This window comes from Vitis vinifera, chromosome 9 (assembly GCF_030704535.1).
Source record: "Vitis vinifera cultivar Pinot Noir 40024 chromosome 9, ASM3070453v1".
In the NCBI taxonomy this organism is placed as follows: Eukaryota; Viridiplantae; Streptophyta; class Magnoliopsida; order Vitales; family Vitaceae; genus Vitis; species Vitis vinifera.
In genome coordinates this window covers 6,963,024-6,970,608 of record NC_081813.1, presented here as the reverse complement: position 1 = coordinate 6,970,608, position 7,585 = coordinate 6,963,024, and the positions used below count along the sequence as shown (strand labels likewise).

General features: G+C 31.6%; 1 non-coding gene across 1 annotated transcript; it reads right to left on the bottom strand.

Moving 5' to 3' along the window:
* Positions 1 to 3,722: 3,722 nt before the first annotated feature.
* On the bottom strand, positions 3,723 to 3,825 carry MIR171F (microRNA MIR171f). The gene has a single exon (NR_127787.1). It is a non-coding gene; the product is annotated as a microRNA MIR171f (primary transcript).
* Between the last annotated feature and the right edge of the window lie 3,760 nt (positions 3,826 to 7,585).

The window sequence follows — 7,585 nt, the reverse complement described above, 5'->3', positions numbered from 1 at the left end:
TTGAGATGTTCACTAAGGAGCATGGAGGTTTTGTGCCACAAACATGATAGACAAGTGTAGGTTTTGGTTAATATAAGACTTCTGAGAGAGAGCGTCTAAATTCAAGTAAATTGGTATATTTGATTTTTCATAATTAATAAATTTATTATGCGATCGATTGATGCATAATTTTTATATCTACTAGGTTTTTAAGAGACTCAACATATGGTTTTAATTTATAATTTTAATATCAGAAGTTTCAAACCCAATGTCTGAAGATTTCTATGCCATTCCCTCTAGTCTAAAGTGGTTCACCAAGCAAAGTTTAAAGGAAAAAAAATTCGTAAGTCATATAAGAATTAATATATAGCTACAATTATTTTTCACGGCCCTTCTGAATCATGGTGTCTGTGGAAACGAATGAAAAAAATAATATGCTTGTTTATTGAATGTCATTTTTTTAGTATTTAATAAACATTGATGACATAGAAAAGTGATAAAAACATCGTAGTACCACCATCATGTTTCAATTAGAAATCATATATTTGGTTTTCAACTATTTTCAATCATTTCTTGGATTTACTCTTTAAAGTTCTAAACTTCTGCTAGACTTTTCAAATTCTTAATCAATAAGCATATATTTATTTTGTAAAGAACATAACATAAAATCATTTTTTTAATAATATAAATATATTTCAAAATAAGGAAAGTTATTAGTAATATCTCAATAAGAAAAAAGTTATGAAATATAGGTGGGTTTATGAAGGCTATATTTAGTAAATACAGTTGTGAGGCAGAGTTCAAAACACCTCGTGGAATGATGGCTCATGGTTGAAGGTGTAGATGCAAAAAATACAAAGAAATATGAGATATTTCGTGGCTCAATAGTCATTTATGTTTTTTGTTTTCTATACTATTTTTTATTATAATATAATGAAATGATTTTTTCTCATTTATAAATGTAAGCATGATTAACTCAATCACGTTAAAACTTGGTATGCCTTTGTAAATTTTATCTTTATCTTATTTCATTAATATGTTAGCATTAAAGTTTCTACTGGCATAAGAGGGTATCAAAGTCTAGATAGAGATTTTTGGAACAGTTAAAGAAAACATAACATACAATATAATTACAAAAAAAAAAAAGGTTGAAAGTAGTCGATTATTTTCTCATTCGAATGTGATACAAGAAGTATGCATTTCATATCTATTTTAAAAATGAAAATTAAGAGTGAAATGACGGAATGGTTTTAATATGTGGAAATTTACTAAAGTCAAATAAGGAGTACTATTTGGTATATGAAGTGAAATGTGGCATATGGGGAGAACCTGATGTGGTTGATAAGTAAGCCATAGTGTAGAACAAGATTTGATTAAGACACGCTTTGAGGTGAACGGAATTAGGTGATTTCCTTGATGGTGGCACATCAAAGAAGTCATGTGCACTAAATTGTATAAAAGAGAAATGGATGATTGACGGTGAAGGTGTTTCTGATTCCGAATTAATATAAGTTGTTTTATAAAGAATATTATATAGAATATTTTCGATATCGATATATCTTTATAATATTAGATTTCTTAATAAATACATATAATAAAAAAATAATTATTTATAATAGTTATAAATATTATAGATCATGAGAAAAAAAAAGTTATAAAATGAAAATGAATTTGTGAAAACCAAAGCATTGAAATAAGGAATATGGAAATAGTATTTCATAGTTGAATAGTTGAATTTGCCTTTTCTATTTTCTATAATATTTTATGCAATATGGTGAAATAATATTTTCTATTATCTATAAATGTTGAAAATCTTCATATTACCTTTTGAAAAATCTAGGATGCAATAAAAAAAATTTCACCATTCAAATTTTCACATTAAGTTGTGAATGGAATCACAATCAAATCGAGAATCATTTTGTTTCTTAGCATAAAACTTAAGTTCTCTTTGTCTTTCTTTTGAGAAAAAATGATAGCGAGTCAGAGAGTTTTTTAGAAAGATTGAGAGAAAGAGAGATCATTTTTTTTTCTGGATACTTCCTAATAATTCCAATTCCTAGAAACTGCTTTCCCCGATCTCTAATTTGTTGGATCAGATTGGATCAGCCTGACTTGGGCACCCACCCAACTCCAGCAATAAATGTAGGCATGATCAATTGACATAGGCAGAAACCCTGAGTACCTTTGCACTTGTGGCAATTGTTTTATCTTTATATTTTTATATGAAGATGTTAAGCATTAAAATTTTCAATCCCATATAAGAAGTAATATCAAAATTTTTGCTGACACAACAAAACTAATGCAACCTTAGATGATTATAAAGATCATGTGCCACCAATTTTCATTGAAAGACTAATGCAGCCAACAGTATACCAGATTGAGTGCTTACATATCGAAAGACTTTTACACTTAAAATTTGTGTTTTCACCCAATATCTTCATGGTTGCAGCCATAAAAATAGTTATTTTCTTGGAAATTGAAGAGGAAAAAACTAGCCATGTCAATGGTCATTGCTTCTTATCTCCATCAAAATTCAACTTGCAGAAGTACGTACGCTCCAGCTCTCCAAGGTGGTGAAAAAAGACAGAAGATTATTTTCTCCAACTTCCCATCATAACATACATTTGCATTGACCTCGATAAAAGAAACCTTAGAAAAAGTAAGGAGACTTCAGTGATTAAACTACGAACTTCTTTTGGGGGCCTCCTTATTATGTTTCTCCACTGAGAGTGGCTTTTTGTCCCAGTCTGCTCTCAAATAAATCTTCTGTTTGGTAAAGTACTATTTGTGTGGTAGCTATCTAGCCAGCTGACCAATCTTTATTAATTAATGTAATGGCAGTGAGATGGAGGCATCCGAGTGTCTAATATATGCAATACCACGAAATCAAAGAAAAAAGAACACTCTGATCTTTCAGCCGTGATCAACTTTGCCAGGAAGAAGATGATCGAGAATTAATTATTGAGAGTTATCCTGATCATGAGCAATACAAAATATAGGTCTGAAAAAGAATAAGAAAATTTAGAGTAGATTTATTATGAGGATTTGAGGATGAAAGAACAATAATTGAAGTGATCATTAAACCAGCTGCCTGTTTGATCCAGTGATATTGTACATCACTTCATATTATCCGCTCTAAGCACAATGCATCTCCTTGGTTAAGACGTGTCCACATGGTGAAGAGAAATTGTCGGCTCTAAGCCCAAAACGACGCTCACGGCTTTAAAACATATCTACATGATTAAAAAGTCATGTACATGTATTGAGTTAAAAACTTTTTCCGGCTAATTGGGGTATCACAGCTTCCAACGATGTAAAAGTCCTCATTCTGAATGGATGGAATTCGCTGTACAAGCCGCTTGCCCTACTACATGTTGCATGCATTTGCGGTAGTACTAAAGTAAGGTTGGAACCTGCCTTCCCAGAGAAACAGGTTCTTGCATTTGGCTGCCATTAATGACCTGCCAAAGAGAAATCAAAAGCAACAGAACAGTTCATGAATGCAAATGGAATTTGAGAAGTGAGAATGAGAGAGAACCAAGGAACAATAAACCTCAACTATGTCATTTCTCATGAATGGAACAAGCATGAAAGTACAGGAGTGAGGAGAAGAGAGAGCAGAGCTCGGCAGGCAGACAAGTAGGTAGGTAGGTGGATGGGTAGGTTGGAAGCTATGAAGACAATCGAAAGACAAAAGTAAATCAGTTTTGTACCAGGATTTAGTTTCAGAAGAAAACCTTGGAGCCACAGAAAAGTGATATTGGCGCGGCTCAATCTGAGATCAGTTTTTACATTCAAGCATAAATCAATCTTCAGATTGAACCTCACCAACATCGCTTTCTTCAATGCCCCAACAACCAAGAATAGTAGTAATCAAGAAAGGGAGAGAAAGAGGGAGAGAGGGAGAGAGAGAGGGGGGATCCTTTCAACTCAAAACGAAACACAGTACGACTGTGGGGTTCCAACCATGTGCTGTAGTATATATAATAGCTTGTAAAAGTGAGCTTTTCTGTTCCTGCACATCAACCCCATTTTACAGGCAAAAAGTGGAGATTATGGACAAAAGAATATCGAACCAATGGCCCCCATACGGCTTGAAAAGACAGTGATTTTATCATTTGAATCATCTCCGGTTGGAAGAAGAAGAAAGGCAAAAACTTGGTGGAGTAGGAGATGATGATGTTTCTTCTCGTGGTGGTTTGAATTGAATTGCAAAAGTGGGAACCTTAAGACATAGAATCCTAATGTAATGAACCCAGTACTTAAAGGAAGGGTCCTCTCTGACGCCAGCCCTCCCGGCTTGCCTGCCACTGTCACTTGTCGATCGTGGAATAATAGTAATAATAATAATAATTGGAAGCCACCACTGATCTCCATCTACACCTCAATTTTCACATAAGCTTGCCATGCACTACTCCAGTGCGTATACATATATATAAATAGTAGAGAGCTCAAGATTTTCATATGGATGTTTTGTATATGTACTCATCATTAATCAAACAATAAAGAAGAAAGGTCATCAGAGTTTTAAGCTAAAAGGGACTTCTAGGAATGGGATTTTCTTTGCAGTTAAAGAGAGAGATCACTTATAGTTGTTTGTCCTAAAAATAATTGAAGAAAAAGTAAGAAAAGGAAATAATAATAATAATAATAATAATAATAATTAAAAAAAAATTAAAGTTGATAAATTATTTTTATATCCTATTTAAAAATCATTCAACTTATTTAATTCTTATATATAACTTTCTTTTATATTTTTATGGTAAAATCAAATATAACATATATATATATATATATATATATATTTCTTAACATTTTCGTCTTTTTTAATATTTTCCGAGAAACCAAAAACCAAAGATCGCTTCTCTCTCCGTTTATATATATATATATATATATATATATATATATATATATATATATATATATATATATAGACATGTTCATATTCGCATGAAACCTCCCATGAAAGAAGATGCATGATGGATAATGCAATGATGCATGGGAAGATCCTGGTTGAGGAGAAAAAGAAGATAGAATTTGAGGGCTAGTGTGCATGTCATGGTTATTCAAACTTCGCATGCACTAGCAATATTCTCCACCAAAAACCCAAGCAGACAACCTTTTTGATGGTACCTTTCTCTCATCATGTATTATTCTAATTTTCCAATAGCCTTGTTCCTTTCAGCTCACCTTTCCATGATACATGACTAGTAATGCTGGCCAATATTTACCCTTCTTTACACCAAGAAACACTATTCTAAAGCTTGACAGGCTGACTCGATGGGCACTGGTATGGAATTATACCAAGTTCTGGATAAGAAATAACATGGGTTTTGTGCAACATGGAAGACTTTTGCCTTCAATTCCACTGGGTACCCGTGCCATATCAATTCGTTTGAATTCTTGTCCATTGGATACGGGCATTCCTTGGCATTTTAGAAATCAGAAGAGTTTGATTCAATATATAGCTTGGTGTGTGCCATCAGCCATGATAAGCATTAGGGCATCTCTAGAGATAACAACGAGGCCAATTTGGGAGGGTTGATCACATCCCAATTCTCCCCGTTTATTTATATTTATTTTATCTTTGTCCAAAAAATTAAAAAAATTAAATGGTGTGGGGCAAGGTAGGATGGGTATATTATTTTTAAAATTTTAAAATTTGTTAAAAATAAATATGATTTATAAATAAAAAATATATTATAAATATTTATAATTTATTTTTATGAAAGTACTATTTTGTTTATGTTAAAAAAAGTTAAAAAAATCGATCAAAATAATTTTTTATTTAAAATTATATAATCAGTACAAGGTAGGACAAGACAAAGTCATACCCGAACACACTCCAAACCCCATCTTAGGATTTTAAAAACTTTTCAAATCCATCCCAAAATCTTTTACCTTTGTCCCAAACCCTTCCCATTAGGGGTGAGGTAAGGTGGGTACCTAAAAAAACTTGCCCCATTATCATTTCTAGGCATATCTCCTGAAACTTCTTAAGAATATGTGCAATTGTAGAGACGTTACCTTATTTAATATAAATATTCTTTTCTTTTTTTTTTTTTCTTTTTTTTTCTTTTTTTTTTCAAAAGGTGTTTTGATGAGAGATGGGTAAAGAGCCCATGAAGGGTATGTTTATATCCAAAGATAATCATATCTCATGTTTTAAAAAAGTCGAGAGTTATATTTTTATTTAGGAGTTATTTGATTTTTTTTAATCCAATATCCCTTTAAATGATGTGCATGAATTAAAGCATATTGTCATACTTTGCTTACATTGTGGAAATTTAATATAGAATAATGAATAATGTCTTATTTTATCATTAGCTTAAAAGAGGAAGTTTTCAATATTCTCAAGAAAGATTTAAATGGTTTGTTAACTCAAGATATATAGAAAATGGAATTCAACATGTTAGTACATAAGTAATATGTATCCTAAGTGGTAAGGTTTAAAGTGCACAAAAAGGGTTTGAAACATGACAAGCATGAAATTATAATGTCTCAAAAGTGGATGTATATTCAAAACAAGAACATCAACTTTGTAAGTGTTTAAAAATTGAGAATTGAAAACAAATGCCAAAAACTATAAATAGAGTTATCATGAAGCAACATTTCAACTTACATTTAAGCAATAAAAATAAGTGGATTTTGAATGAGTTCATGGGTGGAGCATAGTCATCCTTTGGAGGCTCCACTTGATAAATAATTCATTTTAATTACATAGGTCCACATAGAATCAAAACAAGGCTCAAGTGAGTGGGATATGTGGGACAATGTGAAAATTAGCCAAATCATGAATGATGCAACAATACAATGTTATTTTCACTCAAAAAGATCTATATAATCATGTTGATGTTGAGCGCAAATTTAAAATTAAGGATAGCGATATAGAAGATGCCTTGGTCTATTTTTGCGGAAAGGTTGAGTTAATCACTTGAAAAGATCTATACAATCATGTTGATGTTGAGCGCAAATTTAAAATTAAGGATAGTGATATAGAAGATGCCTTGGTCTATTTTTGCGGAAAGGTTGAGTTAAATCCTTAATTTTATTATACATCCGATAATGATGAAAAATTGATTAATTGAACAAATTTGCTTGGGGCAAATTTATAAGAAATGTGAAAGGAGTTTCAAGTAGAGCGGATCCTCAATTTTAGTGGCGGTTGGACTATACTAATTTCATCTTTAACAAATTTTAACTTGTAAGAGATAAGATAATTACCATATTAGTAGGAAGGTATGCATGCCTTGAGCGTGAAAAGGCAAGTGAACAATATGTTTATATGTTTATGTTAGTTTAAAGTTGTACCATTGATATATATAAAATAATTTGTCAATGTATTTTGGTGAAGAAGCTGGGTTTGACGAGTCCTTTGTAGGAGTATAGACTAAAAATAGAATGAAAGAAATAAGTATTACGATCAAGTCGCTTTGCCAATTGTTAAGAAAATTGTAAGTAGATTCTATTTGTTTTTAGTTTACTTGAATTATATAACTTATGTTATGGTGATCAACTCTGTCAATAATATACTTGGGTTTTATCTCAAATTCATGTTATTTTACACTCCCTAACATAATCAATCCCTGGTTGATAACTAATCCAC